Genomic DNA, 26,101 nt, shown 5'->3' on the forward strand with positions numbered 1-26,101 from the left:
ATCTGACAACTGCAAAGCAGTAACCCCCATTTATAATTTGCTTTATGCACATTGTCCCATTTAAACCTCTCAACTCCAAACCGCATGGGGGAGGTGCTATCATCATCCTTATTTTACAAATAAGGGGATGGAGCCCAGAGAGGCTAGGGGACTAGCCTAAAGTCACACAGCAGAGCCAGAAAAAGCACCCGGCCAGTCTGGCTCCTGAGCCCACGCTCAAATCACTTTGCTAGGCTGCCTGGAGGTGGTATGTCCTGGAGAGGGCTGGATGGAGGGCAAGGGGAGTCAGGAGGCTGTTTTAGCAACCCAGACAAGAAGCAATGAGGGCCTGGAGAAAAAGCAGTAGCTGTGGGGATGGGGATTCACAGGTAGATCTATAAGATTTTAAGGAGATGGAAACAAGACCTGGTGGTGAATGGGGTGTGGCTGCTGTGGAGGGGGAGAAGCCCAAGGTCCGTGCAGTCCACTCACTCATGTTAGCAAATTATCAAGTGCCTCCTGGGCGCCAGGCACAGTTCCAAGACCTGGGCTTGCCTCAGTCACCAAAAAAGCCAAAACTCTCTGCTCTTAAAAAGCTTTCTTTTTAGCTGGTGGAGACAGACAATAAAGGATACACATATTAGATATGTTAATTACATGGTCTGTTAGAATGGTGGAAAAATAAAATAGACGTAAGGGTGATTGGCAGACTTGGTCAAGGAGGCTTCTCAAGTTTTAAACAGGGTTGTCAGGGTGAGCCTTATCGAGGAGGTGCTATTCCGGTGAAGATGAGGGGAGGTGAGGGAGTGAGCCCTGCGGCTACATGGGGGTGGGGCATTCCAGGCGGGCGCTTAGGAGCTGGAACACCCAAAATGTTTGTTAGACTCGAGTGGAGCACAGAGTGGGCAACCAGGGAGGGGTGTGGACGGCCAGATGGCGCGGGGCACATTTGGGATGCAATCGAGAAGGAGAAAGTGAAAGTTTGCTTGGTTTCAGATGCTTGGTTTCAGCATCTGGGCCAACACTGATGGAGAGAGACGGGAGGGAAAGTTTGGGGGAGGTGACAAGCTGTGAGTTCCTGAGAGACCTGTGGGAGGCAGTATCCGGTAGGCATGTACATTATCTGGTCAGGAGCTCAGGGGAGGAGCTGGCAGGCCAGCACCTTGAGGATACACGAGGGAGAGCTAGGGGTGGAAGAGCTCTGACTCCTTGGGGTGCGAGGGCAGAGAGAGAAAAAGGCCCAGAACAGAGCTCTGGGTGGGGCTCATTTGAAGGGGGCCTGGGGAGCAGGGGGGAAAGAGAACCAGGCAAGGCCAGTAGGAGCAGTGGTCGGGGAGATGGGAGGAGGTCTGCGTGTGCATCTCAGGAGCTGAGAGGACTCAGGTTTCAAGACAGCGTGTGTGGTCAGCAGTATGGAACAACAGCGCCGAGGGGCAGCGTGAGATGTGGGCAGAGACACGGCGAGGAATGACAGTGGAGCCTGCCAGTGACCTTGGTGGAGTGTAGGGTGGGAGTCAGGTCTTTGAGGAGAAGAGAAGGTGGGAGGTGGGAGGCGGGTGGTGATGGAGGTGGTAAGTAGAGACTTGCTTTCAAGAGCTGTGGGGCAGAGGCTGGAAGTGGGGGTGAGGGGGCTGTTGAAAGAGGGTTCTGGTAGTGTGGGAAAGTCTCAGGCAATGGGTTGGATGCCAAGAGGTAGCAGCAGGAGGTGGGAGGAGGTTGGGATGCAGACAGGACAAGGTGAATGCCAACAAATTTCCTGGACCCTCTCAGGGACACATCCGAGGTGCTGGGCTCTTGCTTTGCTCTGGCTCCTGAGTCCTGAGGCGGGAGGAGAGGAACCCTAAGGAGGTTGTGGGAGGGGGAAGGGGGAAGGGGGTCAGAGTCAAGTGAAGGACTCCGACCCTTGAAGAGGCAGGAGCAGAGGGAAGAGTCAACATCTTTTGCAGAAAATATGATTGTTTCCACTGTGCTAAGGAGACCATAAATGAAACCCCATGAAAGTAGGGGTGCCTTTTGAAAGAATTTCCCAAATGTGGGGGTGCAGGCCCCCCTCCCGGTCTGATTCTTCCCCCAGGCCTGAAGCTAGAGATCCTCAGAGGGCCTCCCAACAGAAGGGCCTCCAGATGGGGCAACCCTATAGTCACAGGGCGAGAGGGGCCCTAACAAAGACAGGGAGGCAGGGAAGCCTTGTGACATCTGGGAGGCAGAAGAGAAGGGACTGGCAGGGAGGGAGGCTGAGGCCTGCCGGTGGAGACCAGCCCACCAGGAGGGATCATCTGGGCCCTGCTCACTCAGCAGGCTTCAGATGCCGAACCGAGCCGTCTTTGAGGAGCGTGACCTGACCAGAGATGCCCCCTGGCCCTGTGTCACCTGATGCACCCAGCCTGGGAGGGCCTCCAGGTCCTTACCACCCTCCCCAGTGCCTGGGTGAAAGGTCCCAGGAGGGAGTGGTGGTACAGATGAGGATTCAGGGGAGGTGCTCCACAGCTTTGTCACCTCTTCCTTTTCTTTCCTTCCTTTTCTTTCTTTCTTCCTTTCTTTCTTTCTTTCTTCCTTTCTTTCTTTCTTTCTTTCTTTCTTTCTTTCTTTCTTTCTTTCTTTCTTTCTTTCTTTCTTTCTTTCTTTCTTTCTTTCTTTCTTTCTTTCTTTCTTTTCTTCCTTCTTTCTTTCCATGCTTTTAGGGCCACACCTGCAGCATACGGAGGTTCCCAAGCTAGGGGTCGAATAGGAGCTGTAGCCACCAGCCTACGCTACAGCCACAACAACTCGGGTTCCAAGCTGCATCTGTGATCTTCACCACAGCTCATGGCAACGCCAGATCCTTAACCCACTGAGCGAGGCCAGGAATCAAACCCACATCCTCATGGATCCTAGTCAGATTCATAACTGCTGAGCCACGACAGGAACTCCCACCTCTTCCCTTTCTGGGTACACCTGGACCCCACCCACTGAAACTTTAGAGCTAGACGCTTGCCTAGGGCAAATCTTCCCCCTCCGGTCTAAGGTTTCTTAGGAATCTACCTACTTCCTCTTTTCTGAAAATCGGAACTACCTTTGTAACCTCAGGGAAAAGGAACTAACCCTTTTGACGGCCCTCCTCCCTAGACATGCATGTGTGCACGCACACACACACACACACACACTCCAGAGCCGGTTCTCACATACCTGTGTGACCCGCAGGAAGACCTCACAGCAAGGACGCTGTGCTCCCCAATCCTCCAGTGGGGAAGCTGAGGCCGTGGGAGACGCAGTGACTCAACCCAGGCTGCATTACGCAGTGAGTGGAGTGGCCTGGCCATGGGGTCATCTGCCCCATGTTATCTGCCTGTGGCCTTGTCTCTGGACAAGTTCCTAATCTCCCCTTCTATCTTGGGTGCTGGTTTCCCGGATGTCTCTGTTTCCTGTGGCTCTCAGGACATACCAGAGGGTTTCTTCCCCTCGGGGGAAAGTGCTCAGGGCCTGAAAAAGTCTCCGAAGGAGGACTTGGCACATGGCCTGCTTCATGGACACCGTTTGGTTTTGGGGGCACCGCACTGTGGACTCAGGATTGGCCCCTGAAGGAGCTGGTGGCAAGAGCTTGGGGTCCGAATGTGGCTCCCCAGTGGTGACCCCCAGCGGTCTGCTCTAGGCTGTGTCCCCAGTACCACACAAGCACCCCAGCCAGAAATGCCCCACACATCTCTGTCTGCTTAAGCACAAAGAGTGCAGACCTTGGACTCAGAGATGAGGCTTTGAGGCCATCTGTGTGACCTTGGGCAAGGCCTGTGAGCTCTCTAAACCCTGTTTCCTCATCTGCAAAATGGGGATGCTAACAATGACCCCGTCCCCAGAGGACTGCCGAGGTTGAGGGGAGAAGGGTCTAGAGCCTGGCCCGCAGCAGGTGCTTAGTAAGAACTGTTTCCTTTTCCCCCAGGCTCCCAGCTTCCTGGGATGACAACCCCACTGTCAGCAGCTAGGTGTCAGAAAACAGGAGTGGCTTTAGGTCTTGGTCCTGCTCCAGGAAGCTGACGGTTCACCCTGGGGCTTTAGAGTTCATGTCCCTTTCAGGGCCTTCTACAGGAAGGAGGCCATAAACTTCCGATCATGAATGAGGAAGCCCTGTCTGAAATGCCTCTGACAGGCCCACCCCTGACATCTGTTGGGCTCAGGGCAGAAGTAAAAAACTGAGGCCCACATAACACATGTCTACACATTTAAGTTATAATCAAGCAAACAGAATGCTCCACAGAATATGCTCTAGCCTCCCACACTGACAAATATACCTTTATGACCACCTGGAAGGCCAGGTTGTGTTTAGAATTCTTGGACAAGTGGGAGTTCCCATCATGGCTCAGTGGTTAACAAATCCGACTAGGAACCATGAGGTTGTAGGTTCGATCCCTGGCCTCGCCCGGTGGGTTAAGGATCCGGCGTTGCCGTGAGCTGTGATGTAGGTTGCAGACGCGGCTCTGCTCCTGCGTTGCTGTGGCTCTGGCGTAGGCCAGCAGCCGCTCCGATTAGACCCCTAGCCTGGGAATCTCTATATGCCATGGGAGCGGCCGCAGAAAATGCAAAAAGACAAAAAAAAAAAAAAAAAAAAAAGGAATTCTTGGACTCCTGGAGTCCAGAGCTGGAATGTGGCTGCATGAAGAAAGCTGATCCTCAGCCCACCCCTGGCCCCAACGCTTGGCCCCCTGTGTGACTATCCCAGGCCGTTGGTCTGTGGTCCATCCACACACCTGTCAATAGCTGCCCTTGGTGAAAAGCCCCTGTGGACCGGAGGGCAGGGGATTCTGGGGTTCTGTATTTGCTGGAGGGGCATAGGCCTCGGGTAGGTGTGTCCCTTTGGCTCAGGGGACTTTTTGGCCCCTGCTGCAGGATGGAGAGGCCAGAGTGCATTTTTTCTGCAGTGCAGGGGTCCAAAGCAAGGGCCCTTCTTGCCTCAATCTAAGTTTGATGCTGCTTCCGGGCACCCCCAGACCTGGCTCTGGAATGAATGTCCCCACCTTGCTTGCATCCCAGCACTTGAGGCATCCCAGAGCCCCCTGGAGCAGGGGGGACAGGGTCCGCTGTGCCTGGCTGGGCTTACAGTCCAGGGAGCCAGCCCTCCTTCCCCCCCAGACACCAGGGCTCCTCTCAGGCACAGCCTCTCCCTTCCTACCCGGAACACACCACTTTCCTCTTGTGGGGTTGGTGGGTGAGGGGGTAGAGGGGGAGGTCTGTCGCTACCTGCTCCCACCCTTCTGGGATCCTGACCCTACCCCTCCTGCTCTGGCTCCGTGGACCACTCAGTGCTGGGCCCTGCGGGCAGTCGGCAGCCCTCCCTAACTTGTGCCAGGAAAGTGGGCCATCGACTCTACTTTAGCCAATGTTTCTTGCTCACTCAGCTGAAAAGCTACTGCTTCCCTGAGGCTCCTAACCCTCCCTGGGCCTGGCAGCTCCTTCCCTGATGCTGTGTGACAGGCCGACATCAAGGCCCCCACACCTGTCCTGCCGCCTGTCCTGCTCCTGGGAGCCTCCTTCACAGGGGCACGGCATGTGCCACAAGACTCTTGCCCCCACCCCATTGGTGCCACCTGCCTTTGGGCTCAGCAGGACCCCTTCTAGACTCCCGTTACTGAATGTTCCCCCTTCCTCTGAGAGGGGTGGTGAATAGACCCTCCCAACAGGGTGGTGAAGCAATTCAGAGACCTTGTCCATTGAGAGAGGAGGGCCCTGGGCCCTGGGCAGAGGACACTGACAGGGCTCTCCCAGGAAGGCTCCCATGTGCCCTAAGCTATGGCCAGGAGGGGTCTAGGGCAGCCCTGATCCCAAGAACGTGATCAGAAACACTCTGGACGGGACCCTCAAGGGGGAGGTGATCTCATGCCTCCTCCCTCAGCCATGTGGCCGAGGTGCCCACTGCCACCTCAGGAATGACTCCTGCAGACGCAGTCCCCATCCCCGTCTTTGTTCACTGATGGCCTCATTCTTGCTGTGGCAGCATCATCGCTGTCCCCTGTCAGGTGTGGGGGCTCCTCGTTGGTGGGAACTGGGTCTGGGGCCAGGATCAGGAGTGACTGCCTCGTCCTGCCAGGTAACAGAGGGAGGGAGGGGCACCCCTCACCCCCAGGCTCTCCTGGGAGGCCTCACCTCCTTCCTCACCAGGATGGGCCTCGTCTCCCTTCCTGGCAAGCGGCCCCTCCCTGCTGGCCCAACAGGGACCAGTCACTGATCTGTCAGTCAGTGAAGAGACTCCATGATGGGGAGCAGTGCCGGGGGTGGTCATCACCTGTGGGGGACCCCGATTCTCCCCTTGCAGGCCAGCCTACCTGGCTCAGGTGGGACGCAGACCAGCGGCCTTAACCCAAGAGGGAACACTGAACCCATCCTCTTCTCCACACCTTTGCACCTGCTGTGGCCATCTCCCCCTCCTGGTGGCCCTTGAGACCCCACAGTGCCCCCTTTCTGAGAAGCCCTCCCCACCGCAGAGCTCCCCGGCCAGGCTGGGTGAAGGACCCATGACAATGGGTCCTTGTTTTGTGATTCAAGGCTTCTGGGAACCAGCCCGTGGACCCTCTTGGCCTTACCCTGCCACCCTCCTCAGCATGTGCTGAGCCCTTGGGGCTCATGATGCTCACAGCACCCACCCATGCCCCCGTTGCCCACCTGAGAAGAGGCACGCCCTGCCCCCTACTCCATTTCCCAGGCAGAACGACACCTGCATCCTGGTGGGAAGCACCTTCCTTCTCTGGGAAGGGCTCAGGAAGCAGTCGAGGATCTGACCTCATGTTGATATTCATCCGGCCCTGTCTGATGTCATCAGATAGATGTTCCAGGATTTTCAGCAGGGGAGGGGGTATGGACAGGAAGTGGGGCTGCAGGATGAGGAGCTGGACTTGACCTCAGCCCCTTTGGGGATGAAGCTGTCATTCTCTCCAACCAGGGTCCCAGGTTGAGGGGTAACCCAGGCTGCACAGCTCGGCTGCCCATGCCTCTTTGCCCAGAACGATCCCTGGCAGAAGCTAGAGATTTGCGGGGGAAAGCACACTGGTAGATACAAGGCCTTGAGCCTATCTGAGTCTTAAGGATGTAAAAAGGCAAGTTTGGGTCTACAGCTGACATGGAGGGCTGCTGGGGCCAGGGGACAGGAGCCTCTGGGACACCGTGCCCTGCTGGGGGTATCACTGAGCTGCCTTGTGGGATGGGCTGGAGGGCAAGCCAATTCCTCTCTTTGGACTATGCCTTTCTAATGAGATCATCTCCTGCTTCACTGCCCAGCCCACCTGGCTGTCACAGGAGCAAATGAGGTGACACAGAGACTGAAAAGCATAAAGGTGGCATTATTATTAGCAGGAGTCATATTTGACTTGCTAATTAGCTTCCTAAAAATAGCCCCGTTTATTATAGCACGGGGAGAACCCTAGCTGAAGCTGTCGCCCTGGATTCTTGAGGCTCTGTGGCAGCCTTGCTGTGGGACTTTGGGCTGGGCCCTGGCCCTCTCTGGTCATCTGGCTCTAGGCGGAGGCTAGACAGTCTCTGAGGGCCACAGGCCCTGAGTGGGAAACAGTAGTCAGATGTAAACTCAGGGAGGAAGGCTCCTCTGAGGGACTAGATCATGGCCATTGTGTCACTGAGGCTATCTCTGGCTCCTGTTGGGGAATTTATGGGGGTCTTGAGTCTGGCCCTGATCTTGGGGTCTGGGGGCAGGCTGTCTGCCCTGTCCCACCGCAGAGCCTAACAGTTAGGAGGCTCTGAGGATTCCAGATGAGAAGGGTCGGAGAGAGAGGACCTGTGGCCTTGTAGGGTAGGGTTGGGGGATGGGAGAAGAGGGGCTGCAGACTCACTACAGGTCATCCTGCTGGCTGGGGAATCCATCCATTCAGTGCCTGTTTACTGAGTGTCTATTATGTGCCTAGCGCTGTGCCACATGCTGCAGGGGGGATGGAGGCCAACCTAGACCTAGTTCCGATCTAGTGGGGGAGGGGGAGACTCACCATTTACCCCACGACTAAACCTCACAACATACATGCAACTCTGACAAGGGCTAGAGAGAGGGATGCATGGTGCCAGGGGTACAGGTAATAGGGAATTGGACTTAGCTGAGAGATCAGGGAAGGCTTCCTGGAGGAGGTAACGTGGGTTGAAACCTGAAGAGTAGGTAATAATTGGGCAAAGCCTGGGGGTGGGGAGAGGGGAGAGGAATCCCAGGCAGAGGGAACAGAGGAACAAAGACTGGTTGAGCAGGTGGAGTAGAAGGGGCTGAGGAAGAGCTAAGGTAGCTGAAGTGGAGGGGGCCCCCGGAGGCCTGCTTTACCCACAATGTCAGTGTGATCGAAGCCCCAGAAGGGGGAAGAGACTTTCAATTTGAAGCTCTTATTGTGGTCCACACCAAAGGTGATGGCACTGAATTAGGATGATGGTGGCAGTGGGGTGGGGAGGGGTATTCTGAATGCAATTTGAGAGCACTAGGATATCGGCCAGACTCAGACGGGACGTCAGCATGAGGCCGTGGGAGTGGCCATGGTGACTCAGAGTGCGGATCTGGACTTCACCTGCAGAATAAAGAATACAGGATATAAAGAACACCGGATGGGGTGTTTCTCCTTTACTTTTTGTCTAGTTTCGGCTCTAGACGGAAATGCCCCTCTGTCTGTCCCTGTGAGTCACTGGTCCCTCCAGAGAGTGCAAGCCTGAGGCCTGCTGGGACTCGGCCCCTCATATGTCCTGATCTCAATTTTCCTTGCCCCTCTGTCCCCAGGTGCCTGCTCTGACTCCTCCGCCCTCTGCCCCACCTGTCTGCTTTCTGGGCAGCGGAGCCAGTCAGCTTTTGAGAACTGAAGTGTTAACTGGGACAACTGGCCCTTCGAAGTGGCTTTCCTGTAGACAGTGCCTGGACTTGGGTGTATGGGGACACTGACGGGCTCCTGAGGAGGGCGATGCCAAAAGTCACCCCAGGAGACCATCTGATCTGTCCCCTACTCGGCACAGCCAGGCTGGGTGCTGAGGGTCAGGGAGGGTATGACTTCCCCGGTAAAGCGTAGCTACCTGGATGAGAAACTGCAGCTTCCTGGGCAATTTATTTTATTTTTTAATTTTCATTTAAAAATTATGGTTATTTTTTATGGCCATACCTGCGGCATATGAAAGTTCCTGAACCAGGGGTTGAATCCAAGTTGCAGCTGTGTCCTATGCCACAGCTGTAGCAATGCTGGATCCTTAACCCATTGTGCCAGGCTGGGATTGAACCCATGCCTCTGCAGCAGCCTGAGCAGCTGCGGTCAGATTCTTAACCCACTGTGCCATAGAGGTAACTCCCTGGGCATTTTAAATCTTGGGGGAGGCAGGACTGTGGGGGCTTTCTGGCCCGGGGGCCCCCGATATTCTCAATATCCTGGACCTTGCATTGCCTCCTCCCCTAAGAATTTTTCTCCTTGAAAAATGGGGACTCTGGGACTTGGAAGGGGGGCCTTGGGAAATAGTGAGCTTTCAGTCAGAGCAGGGATTCAGCTTTGGTCATGTTTTAGGAAACTGGTTACAGGAAACTTCTGCAGAGAAGGGTCTCAGGGCATTTGAGGATGACATAGAGCCTCCTCACCTGGGGAAGCCATTGCCCTGTACTGGGGTCTCTTCTGGGGCTTGGAGTGCACCCCCACCCACCCCTCTCCTCCCTTGGCTTCCTGTGGAAAGTTCTCTCCCTTCACCCAGGGGAGGCCTGAGAAGGCAGCAGAGACTTTCAGCCCCTCTCCTCACAGCAGTCTGGCTACCCTCCTTACCCCCCAGAGTAGGATTTTGGTAAAAAACAAACAAACAAATAAACAAACAACCAATCCCAGGATCCTTCAGGGACACACAGAGTGGAGACCTTGGGAAGTTCCTTCTTAGGTCTAGCTTCATTGCAAGACAACTTTCTGTGCAGGGCTGCAGCCTAGGATGCATTCTCTTTTCTAGAGAGCAGAGGTTGGATGGAGCTGGGTGCATTTCCAAACGTTCTCTAAGCTGGTGGACATGTAAGCATGGAAAAAGGGCTCATTTTCTCCAGTGTTCAGATGGGGATACTGGACCCTGAGGGAAGAGGGGCTGGCATGAGGACGGAGACCAGGAGTCCTGATAGTCCTCCCTGTGTGCTCTTCCCATCCCTCGAAACCCTGTTCTGTCCTTCCCCCCACACATTCCGTGCCCACAAGCGCCCCCCTCCCAACCCCCTGACCTTGGGATGGACCCTTGGAGAGGCTGGGAGACTGGGAGCTTTCACTCCTGGGACAGCACCACCCTCTGCTGGCCACCCAGAGAGGCCCAAGGGGCTGGAAGTTTCCCCTGGTTCCTGCTGGTCAGCCCAGTGAGAGCTGTTGGAGGCCCAGAGGGTCTGATCCTTGTTTCTGCCCAAGGCCCGGCGAAGCGGTACTAGGGCCACCCTCAGCCTGGCCTCCCTCCCCACCAGGTCCCAGGCTGCTTTAGGCCACTGAGAGTGGAGATGGAGTCCCAGCCTAGGAGATGTCCCGGCTTGGCCTCTGACAGGCTGAGTGCCCCAAGGCAAGTTTCTGTTCTTACCCGGGCCTCAGTTTCCCCATCTGTGCAATGAGCAGGGCGACTCAAGGAGGTTTCCCCAGCCTTCGGCTCTAGCACCTTCTCTCAGCCTACCTCCCATGCCCATTCCTCTCTCCTTGGTGCCTGGCCGGCCCTCGCTCTGGGAGCCCTCCCTGGGGCACACCCGCACCTCCCTTCCACCTCTGTGTGACCCCCTCCCCACACACAGGCACTCCATGTGTGGGCCTCCTTCTGCCTTGGGCTTGGCTGGCCCCGTGCTTCCTCCCTCTTGCCCAGGTACAGTCTGCTCTGAGCAGGCTCCTGATGGGTATGCCATGAGGCCATGACATTATCCAGCTTGCCCCCAGTCAAATGGGATAATAGCATCTAACTCCCAAAGCTGTTAACGAGGATTAAACAAGCGAAAAACATGTTTGCGAAAGAGCTTTGTAGATGGTGGGGTTATGTCAGAGGAGGGGCAGTGAGAAACTCTGGGAGGTGCTCACGGCTGGTCCCTGAGGGGATTTTTGCCATGGATGGTCAGAGACATGAGGCCAGAGAATCTGTATCTAGTGTGTGTTTGTGGGGGTAGGAGGCGGGGGGGGGGGTGCACTTCTTCCTAAATATTGAATAGACCTCTTCCTTGGCTGCGAGCTCTGACTTGTGTGTGGTGGGTCTCAGGCCTCCTGTCTCTTCAGAGAGAGCCCCCGGCCCTCCCCAGTTCTCCAGCCCTTCTTGGGTGCTTTCCCTGCCTCCCTTCACCCCACACCCCCTGCAGGGCAGGCCTCTGAGCCAGGGTTTCCTGCCTGGCGTGGTGCAGAGAGAGATCCCGCAGCAGCCACCAGCCCCCCACTCCATTCCGGGTGGCCTGAGGGCTGCAGGTGACAGGCTGGCCCTGGGGAGGGGGCTCCTGAGATGTTTCCTTAGACATATAATTGAAATTGCACTGCTTGGTAATTAGGAGAGGCAGCACACAGTTCTATAAATGACTGTAATTATAGTTACTTTCTGTAGCCTAGCCAGGAGTTTCGGGGATCACCCAGGGGAGCCAGGTGAAAGGGGGAGGGGAAGAGAGCCGAAGCCTTGGTTGTAGAGGGTCCGCTGTGGGCCAGACCCCCACTACGAGCTAGCCTATACTCTCTAGTCCCCTCCGCAGGCCCCTGGGGGCTCTAGCAGCCGAGGCCCCACTTTGATAGAAGGGAGAAGGCTGGAGAAGGGGAGGCTTGCCCCAGGTGATGGAAGCATTAACAGCAGAGCCTGCACTGGAAGCCAGCCTTCCTCTCAGCCAGATGGAGCCTCTCACTTTGGGTTTTGACCCATGCCAAGTGCTTCCTCCTCTCTGGTCTTTCTCCATTACTCCCCCAGCTTGGCACACCCCCCCTCTCTGGCGTAGTCTTACTCTTCCCTCAGGTCGCTGTGTAGCACCTCCTCCAGGAAGCCTTCCCTGAATCTGTGGGTAGGGTCAGTGCCTCCTCAGGTTCTCCATGGCCCCAGGATGTCCCTCTGTCCTCCAACAATGATCTTACCTTGGGTGGACCTGTCTTCCTTAGAGATTTTGGTCTTGAGGTCATGGACCCCTTTCAACTCCCAGTAGGGAACTGGGGCTGGCTTATTCCAGTTTTTTGAGAGCTGGTGGCTAAGTTTTCAGGACTTTTCTGAATTGGTTATTAAATTCAGCCATTGTTAGTAATTATACTATGTAAACTTACAATTAAATACATTTTGTTAAAAAAGGAAATACACTCTAAAACCTCATCACTTCCTAATTATGTTCCTGTTACCTTTCCTGTTACCTGTGTTTGTAAGGTTATTTACAAACATGTATGACAGTGTGAACCAACCCAGCATTCAGCAACAACGCATTGGTGGCTGGTACCTGCCGTGGTAAGAATGTCGACATCACAGAAATGGGTAAATGCCACACATGGGCGCCTGTCGCCACAGCCCAAAGAGCTGGTTGTTAAACATTTTTTTCGGTTCAGTTCTGAATTCATCTTTGACCTGCCTTGGCACACAGCAGTGCTCAGTGAAGGGATGCCCAACAAGAAGAGAGGAAGAAGGCAGCCTTTGCCTCAAGATGCAGGATTATCTGCTTCCAACATCTGCTGCCATTGCTGGCTCTGGCCGCTGTCCCATTTTCCTCTCAGAGCCCTCCTGGAGGCACAGGTAGGGCCTGTGGCTGGCCTGCATCTGTGAGCACTGAGGTGGAGGGAACCCTATTTTCCCAGGCTGAGGGGCCCTGGAGAGTCAGCAGGTGTGGGCGGCTTTGGCAGGGTGCCCAGAAAGCTGGGCCCGGAGGGGTCCTGACACTTCCTCTCTTTAACCGTCTGTGGCAGTGTGCCACCTTCTTGCACCCCTTCTAGTCTGGCCACAGCAAGAGGGGTGGGCAGAAAGCCTGAGCTGGCATCTGAGAAGGGGCCTGAAGTCCCCCCTCTTACAGAAATTTGGTTAAGAGTTGACCCTTTCGGGTTCTTTCTTAAAAGTGGCACCCCTCTCTTTGGGGAGCAGACTTGAGAATCCCAGGTCAGGGAAGAAGAAGGCAGGGAGCTGAGCACTTTTCACCCATTGCCATATACAAGGCAGCCTGGCTCTACCCTCATTCTATACTGGGCGATACTGATGAACTTGCAGCGCACTTAGCCCAGGGGTTTCTTCCAGCTCTTTTACAATAGTTCTCAACCAGGAGCAGTTTTGCACCCTTGCCCCCTCCCCCTGCCATCCTGCCCCGGGCATATTTGGTAATATCTGGAGAATTATTTTTTTTCAATCATCCCAGCTGGAGAGGGGTACTGCTGGCCTCTAGTGGGTAAAGGCCATATTGTTAAGAATCCTACAGTGCACAGGATAGGCCCTCCCAGGAAAGAATGATACAGGCCAAAACATCAATAGCGCCGAGATTGAGAAACACTGACCTAGAAATGTGTACTTGGACAAGGACACACACCCAGTGTCAGAAGATCCTTCAGTCTTGAGTTAGGAATCCATGGTCTTCCACCTCTTAATTTACAAGAGAGGAACTAACCAAAGGTGAGGGTGGAGGGGAAGGGTGTTCAAGTCATCCACCAAGCTCCCCTGGCGACCTGTGTAATTAGCACAGTATATGCACACAGGAGCAGCTCAATGAGTGGCTGTTAAATTGGGGAGACACCCAAGAAAGGCTTGGACTCTGGCCTGCAATGCCTCTCAGGGTAGCCCTAGGCAGGACCCCCAGCAACATGCTCTCAATCGTCACTGGACCCCAACATTTTGGCAGCCATTGTCTCTCCTGACCAGTCCCTGCCTGACTGCAGTAAGGAGGCGTGAGCCAGGCTGATGGTGTCTGAGGGATGAGGGGGAGGTTGTGTTGAAGCCAACATCACACATCTGAGCCAGAGAGGCCACAGCAGCTTAAGGGTACACCATGGAGGGGAGCACCCAGGGCTCAAGGAGGGCTGGTGCTGCCTCCCCACGGCCCTTTGAGGCATGTGGTGTGCGTGTACAAGGAAGTTCAGATTTTCTGACCTTACTACACAGATGACCCAATGTCCTTGATTAGCTAGAAATCCTTGTCTGGGGCACACTTCCAGAACTGGCCTTGGAGAGCTCGCCGGGGTTATGCCTATAGGGAGCTCAGCTGCCTTCTCCATTCTCCACCCTCTTCACGGGAAGCCAAACTGCATAGTGTGAGGCAGGCATGCTCTACAGCTCTACTCCAGGCTTCGCATCTGGGATTTACTCCTTATGATTGGCTGTGTGAGCTCAGGCAAGTTACTCAACCTCTATTTCCTCATCTGTAGAAAGGGATAAATAATTGTATCTGCCTCATAGGATTGGTGGGTGGATCGAACGAAGTAATATTTTATAAAGCATGCCTGGCCTAGAGTAACCACTCAATGAATGTGAGCTATTGTTGGTATTGTTTTTATTAGGCTCCTCAGGCTCTCTGGAGCAGGTGGAAAGAACCCATGGCTCTTCAGTCTCGAATCCCCGTCTCTCTGCTGCCCCCTAGTGGACATTGACGGCGCTGTCCTGAGGGAAGACTAGGTGTTTAACTTGGTGTGTTCGTGTGTTCAGAAAGGTAATTTCTTCCTTTAGACTTCAAAGCAAGTTTGCCCTAGTTCCCGTGTGGCTCAGCAGGTTAAGGATCCGGCAATTGTCACTGCAGTGACTCGGGTCGATCCCTGGCCCTGGGAACTTCCACATGCCGCAGGAGCAGCCAAAAAAACAAACAAAAAACCAAAGGAAGTTTGATATCTAAGGATCCTTATGGTTGATTCTTGGATAGAGTCAACAACAAATTTCTTCCCCTTCCTCCCACAGAACTGGGAAATTTTTTCCCATATTAGCTTGCTTGAAGCAGCACTGGTATTACAAGAGGAGCAGTTTATCTTCTTGATATTGATGATTGATGATGCTCTGTTTTTACAGGTGTGATGAGCTTTGACTCCAACACATTTCTGCAAACCTGCTTACCCCACTGGTTAAGGCAAGCACTGCCCTCACACATCCTCAGTGATGGGGATAACCTGTCAGTTCCTCAAATTCTCTCTCCCTCCCTCTCTCTCTCTCACACAGTTTGGTGTGAAAAGCTTGTGTAACAGCAGAGACCGTGTCTGTTTTGCTCACAGCTCTATTTCTGGTGCCCATCACAGGGTTTGGCACATAGTAGGTGCTCAGTCCATGTGTGCGGAATGAGTAATGCCCTCATAGCCATCAGGTGGCCATGTTGCCCCCACCCCTGCTCCACCCTCCCCCTCTACAGAAGCTGTGAGAAGTGAAAGGGCAACCAGAGAAGGGGGCGGGGCGGTTTTGTGCTGGGCGCTGCCTGTACAAAGCTAAATGTGATGTATCCTGGAGAGAAAATTTTTTTTTTCTTTAAAGGGGAAAAATGAAAGTAAGGGAGGGCACGGCTGCTGGTAACAGGGGGCGGGCGGGTAAGAGAAGGTCAGGACACCTATCTGGTTCCGCTGGTGGGAGGTCAGCAAGACCAAAGAGAGAGGCAACAGTTCCGAAGCCGAGTTCTGGAAACGACAAAGCTGCTAGAGGGAGCCTGGAGCTTGGTCTCCCGTAGCACACCTGTGCCTGGGGACAGCATGACCGAAGATCAACCCAGATACAGGATCCGCTCCGTAGCTCTCGCTCAGGCCTCAGAGGAACGCGCGCAACACCTGTACCAGGTCTGTGCATCTTCCCCAAGCATCTTCTCCAGGCTTTTACATCTCTCAGCCCCACCCTTGATCCCGCCCCCTTAGCCCCCAGCCAATCCGAAAACCCCAGCAACCCTGATGTCCAATGAGGAGCCCCTTGGCCCGAGCCCGTCCCGCCGCCTCCACTTGCTACCGCGGCGGGTTAACACGTTCAGTTGCTGGGTCACCTGCGCTCGTTTGCAGAATCCCGGGCCTCTGCTTGCCTCACCCACTCCACCCCTGCAGGTGTTGGAGGATTTGGTAGCCGTGAGCCTCTGCCAGTCATAGGCGCGGGGGCTAAGCGGGCACTTCTCAGGATCGCCAATTCCGGAGGCAGCACCTTCTTCACGTGCGCCCTCTCCATAAGTGGGGCACGGATTCCAGGAGCAGGGCAGGGGAAGGAGCTATGGCGCGTGCCCTAGCTTCAGCTCAGTACTGGCTCCCCTTGACTCCCTCTGAGGGCCTCAGACTCGTCTGATAAATAGGGGTTTGTGGCTGCGCGGGTAGGCTCTGGCACCATTTAGCCTTTACTGCTAGGGCTGACTTTGTAAACCAAATAAGTCCCTGGGATGGGGCAGGCTGTCCAGTCCCCTCCCTGGCCCCGCTGCTGACTCAGCCTCTCTTCCCCTCCGTCCTTTGCCTCCCAAGCCCACCATTCTCTTAAGCCCTGGCAGCTGAGCGTCCCAGCCCCACGTTGTTGCTGTGGGCTTTGGCTCCACCTACTGGCAAAATGTGTAACTTCAGAGGCGCTGGCCGAAGCTCTGGGGCGAGGGAGGTGGCTGGTTCTCCGCGGATGCCTAGATAACTCGGAAAGATTGGGGAGAGGACAAAGTGGCTTTTCTCTGCCTTGGCTCTTGCTGCAGGCCTGGCTGAGGACTGCCTCAGCCCAGCCCCTCCTCCTGGTTCTGAGGGGATGCTGGGGTCCTGGGAGAGGTTCTCACCAAGCCAAAATGCCCCTCCATTCTCCTCTGCCTCCAGAAGGCTTCGGTTACACCACATGGGCACTGCAAGGAACTGGCACCCCTGCCATCCCCACCCTCACCCCTGGGCTGGCCCTGACACCCAGTTGTTGCCGTTGTCCCAGAGCCACCCCAGCCCTGGGACAGCAGGAGAGATCCTGCTCCCCTTCCCCTGAGTACTGGCACATGAACCAGCTCTCTTTCTGCTTTTCTCCCTGTCTCACCCCAGTTCCTTCTCAGCAATGTGCTCTCCCAATCCTCTTCCTCCTCTCTTCATCCACCCCACCAGCCCTCTGTCTGTCAGCCTTTCCATGTCCTCCTCAGAGGGCACTGCCCTTGTGCCACAGAGAGACCTCTCACAGCCCGCTAGACCTAATGTCATCTGCTTCGAATGCAGAGGCTCTAGTCCCCAAAGAAGTCCAGGCAATTGCTCTGTGGCTGGCTGTGAAAACCAGGGTACATGGTCCCTGACCTTCCTGCCTCCCTTTACCCATCCTTCTTGAGAGGGAAGAAGTACCTGTGCCAACCTCCAAGGCTGGTTTTCCTCAGTCTCTGTGCCCTTAGCAACTCCAGCCACTGGTTGCAGTAAGGAAGACCTTTTTTACGTGACATATGACATGACATGGCATTGCTTCAACTCCTACTCAAAACTGGCCCCAATTGGCTTACTCATCTGGGAGCTAGACTCTGACTCCACGGTCTAGCCAGGGTGACATTTGTCCTTTGTGTGTGTGTGTGTGTGTGTGTGTGTGTGTAAAGGGGTGTATGCTTCAGGTGGAGGATAGGGAAGATGTATTGGCCCTGCTTATTTCTATGTTGCTCACGAAAGGAGCCTGTGGCCTGGGGCCTCCACAGGGGCCCCGTTTGAATATTTGAATATTTGACAGCTGGAAAAAAATTATTGGCTCTAAAATAAGAACACTGCAAAATTGAAATCAATAAATTCTTAATCAAATGTCCAACTGTAACATTATATCAACTTCATTAATTGTTAAATTTAGTATTCATAAAAATTTCATTACACTTGAAAGAATGTGTGGGCTAGGTTTTTCTCATTTTACAAGAATTCCTCAACTGTAATTTAAATCAGTCACTCCTAGCCAAATGGTTTCAAGAGCAAAATTATAAATACCCTTTCAAAAATTTTACAGAGAACTTTTAATATTTTAATATGCTTGTACTGATGTGGGACGAACCTGTCAAAAATAAAAATGCCTGGACTTACAGAGGTCCTAAAACCGTATTTGTCTTAGGCTGAGGCAGGAGGCAGGAGATATTGAGGCTGCTGGGGTGGGGATGGGGGTGGGGCACAGGAAGGCCTGGGGGACAGGGAGGGGACAGTGGTGGCGATGGGAGAGGGAAGTGTAGTGTCTTCTTTCTGCAACCCAGCAGGGAATACTCTGGGCCACTTATTCACCCCTCAAGTTGGAGTACAGGTACTCCCCTGGACTTACATGGTCTTCCCACAGGGAGGGGCGAGAAGGTGGATGTGGGAAGATTAGGGCTCAGGCTTGCATTCACCCCATGAGAAGTCCCTGTGGGTGCTGGGCCCTGTGCAGTAAGGTCTCAGAGGATGGCTGTGATGGGCAGCCCCCATAGCCAGTCCTCAGCGGTGCCCTGCTCAGGGGTCCCTGTGCGAACTGGGAGCACTCTTTTGCTGAGGGCTCTGGGCCCCTGGCTTCCAAGTCTCATCTTCTCCCCCGACCCTCCAGCCCTGTTTTATTCTCAACCCCAAAGTTCTGCCAACTCTGTCCCATATTTTCCTTCATCTCGCTCTCTCTGGCTGGAAGGAACAGCCCAGGATCCATTAAAAGGAATAGTTCCCCAAGTGGTGTCCCTTTTCTTCCAGGGCGCAAATGATAAACCTTGCCTATGGAATCATCAGCAGAGGCATAGAGGACAGATGCCATTCCCTCCAGGGACTGTCTCCTGACCTTGAGAAGCCACGTGACCCCTCCTAAAGCAAAAGAAGGAAAGGAAGGGAAGAAGGAAGGAAGGAAGGGAGGGAGGGCAAAAGGAATTTAGTGTTAATAATAATAAAAAAATGTTTGGGGAGTTCTAGTCGTGGTGCAGTGGTTAACGAATCCGACTAGGAACTATGAGGTTGCGGGTTCGATCCCTGGCCTTGCTCAGTGGGTTAAGGATCTGGCGTTGCCGTGAGCTGTGGTGTAGGTTGCAGATGCGGCTCGGATCCCGTGTTGCGGTGGCTCTGGCGTAGGCTGGCAGCTACAGTTCCGATTGGACCCCTAGCCTGGGAACCTCCATATGCTGCAGGAGCGGCCCAAGAAATGGCAAAAAGACAAAAAAAAAAAAAAAAAAAAAAATTTGGGAGTCATATTCTGCTCCTTAAGATTGGAAAGGCCACAACCTTGAAACCTGTCTCCAGGGCTGGTTTCTTTCCAAACATCTCTAGGCCCTTCCCACCTCCTCCTCCAGACTATTTAAACTGTTCCAGTTGGGTTGGGGTTAAAACATAGAAGAAAAACTCACTCTGAGGAGGAAATAGAGTAGGGCGGGGTACAGTTGGACTTAGTGACAGTTGGACACAGCCTGGAGCTGTGCCTGTGAGAAGAAACACATGATTTTCATATAGGGCCTCCACACCCTCAGCTAAGCCCCAGAGGCCCGTCAGGTGCTATCGAAAGCAACAAAGTTAAGTGGGGCTACTTTGAGAACCCATGATTTTCTAGGTGATTTGTTATTTTACTTCATCTTTGCAACAACCCTGAAAAACAAGAATGATTATCCCCGTTGCAAAGATGAAAAGAATTAAGGCTGAAGTAGTTTGTCCAAGGCCACATTAGACACTCAGTGGTTGACCTAGGCTTTGAGTCCACATCCATCTGGCTCCAAAGCTTTTGCTTGTTGCACAGAGCAAAAGAGTACTACTGTATCTGTGGTCTGCCTGGTGCATCCTTGCATGGGAGACTGTCTTTCCCATCCCGAGGCCCCATCCACCACAGAGGTTGCTGGTCCCTGGCTGCAGGGCTAGGTGATGACACACACCTGCCCATCAGGCCTAGCATAGTGGCCCTGTCCTCCATGATTGACTAAGGGGTGGCATGTGATCCTGGCTGGACAATCAGACCTGTGCTTGTTGTCGGGGGGGGGGGTCCCCTCTACCTCTAGGAGAGTGAGCTCTGGTGATCATGGAGGCTGGAGCTGCCTTGATGTCTTTCTTGCCATATGCAGATGGCTGCATGAGGGCCAGACCCACCTGGGAGATGGGAGAATCAAGAGACAGGGCGAGAGTTGCTGAGAGAGCATGTGAGCCCTGAGACGCTGCTGGATCACCGGTTTCTACCCTGACTTTCCAACTGTATGCCAGTGAATTTTTATTTATTTATGTATTTATTTTTGTTTAAGCCAATTTGAGCTAGATTTCTGCCACTTGTTACTGAAAAATTTCTGACAAATACTGTTCTATAATTAAATGTGTTATAAACACGGAAGCTGTCCCCTCCTGGAACAGGAAAGGTAACTGGAGTAGTCCGTTATTGATGGCAAGTGACAGAAACCCAGCTTGAGTTGGGTGGCGCAGACTGGGGCTTTACCAGAAGGAGAGAGGTGCGGCTGGGCCTCCGGGGCTCCCAGCCCAGGAACGAGGTCTTGGCCATGACCAGTGTACTCAGAGCTTGCCTCTGAGTTGCTCTGGCTCTGGCTTCTTTCTCTTCACGGGCTTCTTCCTTCTGGGTGGACAGAACATGGCCTTAGTCCTCACTGTTTGGCCCCCAGTGAGATTGTTGCTCTTTTCTCATAAGAACTTCAGAAGGTTCTGGAAGGAACTATGAATGGCCTAGTGTGGGTGAGTTGACACTCAAGTAGAATTGTCATCTGTGGCCAGAGGGGAGGGTTACTCAGGACCCCTCTCTGTTTCAGGGTCTTTCCGAGAGAAGAGGTGGTTTTCAAGAGACGGGGAGTTTCCCCTCAGTGTCTACCACAGAAATGGAAGTACTGGTCATCTATTTGGTGTCAGGCACTGTGCAAGACGCTGGGGGTTTCTGAGCTTCCAGGCACACTCCTGCCCACCCCCACCCCTGCAAGTTCTGCAATGATTTAGCAATAGACCCAGATGTCAGACAGGGTCAGATTCTCAGCCTTATTCTTGGATGGGAGAACCAGGCTTCCTTCCCATTCTTTCCTGACTTGGCCTAACTTATTGCAGCCAAGACTCCTGGCTGGGCATGTTGCCACCAAGATAAAAACTACATTTCTCAGGTTCCCTGCAGCTAGGTGCCATCACATAAGTCAATTCTGGCCAGAGAGTTGTGACTGGACTTGCGAAGGACCTTGGGGAAGTCTGCTTAAATGGAGCTGCCTCAATGGCAAGGATCCTTTTGTTTTCTTTTCTTTTTTTCTTTTTCTTTTTTTTGTTTTTCGTGTGTCTTTTTAGGGCCACACCTGAGGCACATGGAAGTTCCCACGCTAGGGATGTAATCAGAGCTATAGCTGCCGGCCTACGCCTGAGCTCAATGCCAGATCCAAGCCGCGTCTGCAACCTACACTACAGCTCGCAGCAACACTGAGCGAGGCCAGGGATCAAACCTGCAACCTCATGGTTCCTAGTCGCATTCATTTCCACTGTGCGAACTCCCCCTTTTGTCTTCTTTAGTTCCTCTTCCTTCTTTTGGCCAGTAGCATGATTAGAGCTCTGGCAGCATCTTGGACCATGATGTGGCCATGAGGCTGCAAAGCAAGCGCTGGCATGCATGGAGCAGGAAGACGGAACCTGAGTTTTCTGCAGCTGACACACTAGTCTTGGACTGCCCAGGCCTGGGCTCCCTTTATGTGGGAGAAAATCCATGCCTATTTTGTGGAAGCCTGTGGTTTAGATTTCCTGTTTACACCTCCAAATCTGATCCCAGTCAACATGATCACCTTCTCGGTCATAGACAGCATTTCAGATGGATCTAATTGTGTACACTTGTGGTCTGAGAACTACAAGAAGAGGCCTCAAATGCAAGAGGCAGGGGAGAGGCGAGAACACGGGCCTCGTAAGCACTGGCCAGCCATCCTGATAGATTGGAGATGGGCTTAGGCATGCCAACGGTGCTCCCCAGAGAATTCGCTTTCCCATTGTGAAGGGCTTGGTGAGGTGAACCCTAACTTCCTGTCACTTTTGAGAGAGTGAAAATTTCAATTTGGGCACTGGCAGGAAGAGAGAGAAATGGAGGGGAAAAATGATATAATATATATACAAATATGCATATACATCACACATATGTATGTGATTTCATTACTTCCTGCACCAGTTGGTGGGATGGGTGCTAATTTTTCCACGAGCAACTGAGGAAATAGCATTTGCCAAGAGCCCCACAGCGGGTCTGAGGTGGATAAGAAACTCTATCACATATTTGCCAGATTCTTAAAATGTTTCTGCTTTTTCCAGTACATGTGGGTATTGAACTGAGTTGGAGGTTGAAGGCATAGGGAGGCCTATCTAGAATGACTGTTTGGAGTTTGGAGGGTATAGGACCCATCAAGGCCTAAGTGCATGGACGTGGTCTGGTCGCTGGGACTCAACTAGTAGGTGTTCCAGGTTTGCTTTTGATCTTAAAAATCTAGTATTTGGGCATTCTCTCTGGGAAACAACGCGAGAAAATAGCAAATGTGTGACTGTCCTGGAGTTTCTTCTTAACAGAGTCTTCTCAAGATCAAGGGCACGCCTATGCTGATTGTCACCTTTGTAAGAACTTATTGGCTTCTCTGCGCAGGGCAGCCCAGTGAGTGGGTGGGCGGTGTCCTGGATCCCCCACCCCCACGCAGTGGGTGGGATCATTATAATATACCTATTGTCTCTGTGCCCTAGTCTTCATTCCTACCAAGGGATCAGGAAACATTCAATTCCAAGCAGTAGAAATCCCAGCTCAAAAAATTAGCTGATGGAGTTCTCGTCGTGGCTCAGCGGTTAATGAAACCAACTAAGAACCATGAGGTTGTGGGTTCCATCCCTGGCCTTGCTCAGGGGATTGAGGATCCGGCATTGCCGTGAGCTGTGGTGTGGGTTGCAGACGCAGCTCAGATCCTGTGTTGCTGGGGCTCTGGTGTAGGCTTGGTGGCTGCAGCTCTGATTTGACCCCTAGCCTGGGAATCTCCATATGCCGTGGAAACGGCCCTAGAAAAGGCAAAAAAAGAAAGAAAGAAAGAAAAAAAAAGACAGCATTTTAGGGAGTTCCCATTGTGGCTCAGTGGTTAAAAAATTCGACTAGGAACCATGAGGTTGCGGGTTCAATCCCTGCCCTTGCTCAGTGGGTTAACGATCCAGCGTTGCCGTGAGCTGTGGCATGGGTTGCAGATGCGGCTCGGATCCCATGTTGCTGTGGCTCTGGTGTCGGCCAGCAGCTACGGCTCTGATTAGACCCCTAGCCTGGGAACCCCCATATGCCTAGGGAGCGGCCCTAAAAAAAGGAAAAAAGACAAAAAAAAAAAAAAAAAAAAAAAGCTGAAACTATAAAGAGGTTTCATTGGCTCATGTAACTGGAAGGTCTTAAAGGAGGCCCAGTTTAGAGCTGTTTTAATCCAGCATCTCTAGGGCCTGGTTTTTTCACATCTTTCTAAACACTGACTCCCCTTTGGAATTCCAAAATTGGCTGCCCAGAATTTCTGAGGCTGTAGGCTTCCTCAGTGTGGTTTCTTCTTCTTATTTTTTGTATTTTTAGGGCTGCACCCTTGGCACACGGAAGTTCCCAGGCCAGGGGTCTAATTGGAGCTATAGCTGCTGGCCTATACCACAGCCACAGCAACGCCAGATCCAAGCCACATCTGCAACCTACACCATGGCTTATGGCAACACCAGATCCTTAACTCATTGAGCGAGGCCAGGGAGAACTTCATGCTTCCTAGTTGGATTCATTTCTGCTGCGCCACGACGGGAACTCCCTCAGTCTGGATTAAAATCTGTCTACAGATTCCTTGTCACTTCCTTTAAAGGGTGGAAACCCAATTCTCTTCTCCTTGAGTGGGGTTAGACTTAGTGCCTTGCTTCTAACAAAGAGAAAAAAGCAGACATGACAGCATGTAAACCCAGCGATTAGGGCGTAAAAGAGAGTGCAGCTTTCTGCTTGCTGTCACTCAGATCACTTGCTCTGGGGAAGGCCAGCTGCCCTGTTGGGAGGACACTCAAGTAGCCCTGGAAGTGGCCCATGAGGTGACAAACTGAGGTCTCTGACCAGTAGCCTGGGAGAACTGAGTCTGCCTGCTAACAGCCACAGAAAGGTCTTGAACAGGGCCAGTTTAATCGCGTGAGCTTGGGAGCTGATCCGCAGCCCTGGCTAAACCTCAGGTGGCAGCAACCCTTTCAAGACAGACTGAGCTACAGCCACCCAGCAGAGTTGCTTTTGGATTCCTGGCCCACAGGGATTACAAGGTGACAATCATTTCTTGTTTAAGCCTCTAAATTTGGGGTTAGTTTATTAAGCAGGAATAGGCAACTAACATACTTAGCCTTTTCAGGGAGAAAGATGCTTCTTGAAGCTCTTTCAGCAAAGTGAAGAAACCTTTTCCCCAGAAGCTGCCACCAAATACTTCTTCACATCTCACTGACCCAGACTGATTACAACCTATTCTGCAACCCGTGACTGGCTGATAACCTCCATCCTGGGCCACTCCTGGGGTCAGGGTCCTGAGAAGCATGGCCTGCGGGGGAGGAGTGGAGGCCTGACCAGAGGTGGGCTTCTGCCAAGAAGAGAACACAAGTTTTTCACATGTGCCAGTTAGGACTCCTTCCAGGGAGGACTGTGGGGCCACTAAAGAGATTGGCTTTAAATCCAAAATATGTGAATTTCGCCTTGGTTCTGAGAGTCTATGAAGGAAAACAAGTCATCTGCTTTTCTTCGTGGAAGTCATTGCCCCAGTGCTGCCTGTGAGACTCAGCCTTTCTGGGCTGATGTCATTCCAGGCTCAAGGTCATCAGTGAGGCAAAACAGGCTCCCTCTAGACTCTATCAGAAAGTCATGCGGGGATGGGGCAGTGGTCCCTCCCCGAGGGGAACAAAAATGACTCTTGATAAGTGCAAATAGGAAATATACATAAATATAAAATGTTAAAACATATAAATATAAAATACATGTAAATATAAACTAAAAAAATTTTTTTCCCTAAAAATCCGCTGATGTAAATTTGTTGGAAAATTTGCAACACTATTGGAATCCTGAGTAAGTGGCTGCACAGGGACAACACTCACTATGCTGGGTGACCTATGTTCTGATATACACAGAAGGGTTAGGAGGCTGTCAGGTTGTGAATATGCAAGCACATGTGTGTGTGTGTGTGTGTGTGTGTGTGTGTGTGTGTGTGACAACAGCTTTGTTGAGAGGTAATTCACAAAGTATACAATTCACCTACTTAAAGTGTTTCAATGGTTTTTCATATATTCAGAGTTGTACCACCATCACCACACTCAATTTTACAACATTTTCATGTTCATTACCTGCCCCCCCATAGAGACTGTTCCCTTGAGATATCATCCCCTCAGCTAGAAGCAACCACCACTCTACTTTCTGTCTCTTATGTGTGTGTTTTATTATTTATTTATTTGCAGCATATGGAAGTTCCCAGGCTAGGGGTCAAATCAGAGCTTCAGCTGCTGGTCTATGCCACGGCCACAGCAACTCTGGATCCAAGCCGCATCTGCGACCTCCACCACAGCTCATGGTAATGCCGGATCCTTAACCCACTGAGGGAGGTCAGGGATCAAACCTGCATCCCCATAGATACTAGTCGGGTTTGTAACCCGCTGAGCTACAATGGGAACTCCTTATGTGTATGTTTTAAATACCATCTTCTAGTTGCCAGCAGGTAAGATATTGGAACAAAAAAAAAAAAAAAAAAAAAGGGAGAGATCATAAAACACAAGGTATAGTGTAGATTATAGTGATGAAATGGGCTACATGGCAGGTGTGTTCTTCCTGGCAAATACACTTTTATCAAGCACGCGGTAGTTTTGTTGAAACTCTGTTATGATTGATCCTTGTTTTCTGGAAAAGTGGTGGGTACAGAAGGGGGAGGTGGGCCGGGGGAGCTGGGCTGGGCTAGCGGTGTGGTTTGGGGGGGAGGGGTTGTGGAGACAGATCAGAGGGGAAAGCAACAGAGCCAGCGTGTGGGCAGGAGTTGACATCCTGGGTTTGGTGGTGACCTGATTTGCCAAGATTTTGGAGTGAGTCCAGAGCAGCCTGACCACAGACCTCAGCTCAAGGGATCTGGGGCTCCTCTGAGTTAGCCATGCTGAATCATGGCCTCAGATCAGGGCCAGCTGGAGAGGGATGACGAGGATTGCTATTCAAGGTGACATTCCTTTGTTTCTTCAAGTTCTTCCAAGGCCAGGGGGAGAAAGGCTTTCTCATCTCCTCCTCTTCTTGTTCTGGCCTTCCCCCTGTCATCAGCCAGGCACCTACTATGCGAAAGGCCACAATGATTGCCCAGGTGGCTGCACACGCACACGGGGCAGGTTAGGAAGGAGCCAGTCATGCCTCTTCAAATGGCCACTCTTGACTTTGGGTCCCTGTGGCTCTTTGG

The 26,101-nt window shown here is 52.7% G+C and overlaps 2 protein-coding genes across 3 annotated transcripts in view; one reads left to right on the top strand and one right to left on the bottom strand.

Annotated features, from left to right (window-relative positions):
• ARID3B (AT-rich interaction domain 3B) overlaps positions 1-26,101 on the bottom strand; it is a 491,508-nt gene that overhangs the window by 224,327 nt on the left and 241,080 nt on the right. The window lies entirely within an intron of this gene.
• The window catches only part of CYP11A1 (cytochrome P450 family 11 subfamily A member 1), a 39,775-nt gene continuing 29,133 nt past the window's right edge, over positions 15,460-26,101 (top strand). The window contains exon 1 of the mRNA XM_021098320.2: positions 15,460-15,620. The gene's annotated coding sequence lies outside the window, so the exon portion shown is untranslated. The remainder of the gene's footprint in view (positions 15,621-26,101) is intronic.

The sequence above is a fragment of the Sus scrofa genome, chromosome 7 (genome assembly GCF_054392235.1).
Source record: "Sus scrofa isolate SSC_HxYL_T2T_F1_AM1 chromosome 7, Sscrofa_HxYL_maternal_Yorkshire_Landrace_v2.0, whole genome shotgun sequence".
Lineage (NCBI taxonomy): Eukaryota > Metazoa > Chordata > Mammalia > Artiodactyla > Suidae > Sus > Sus scrofa.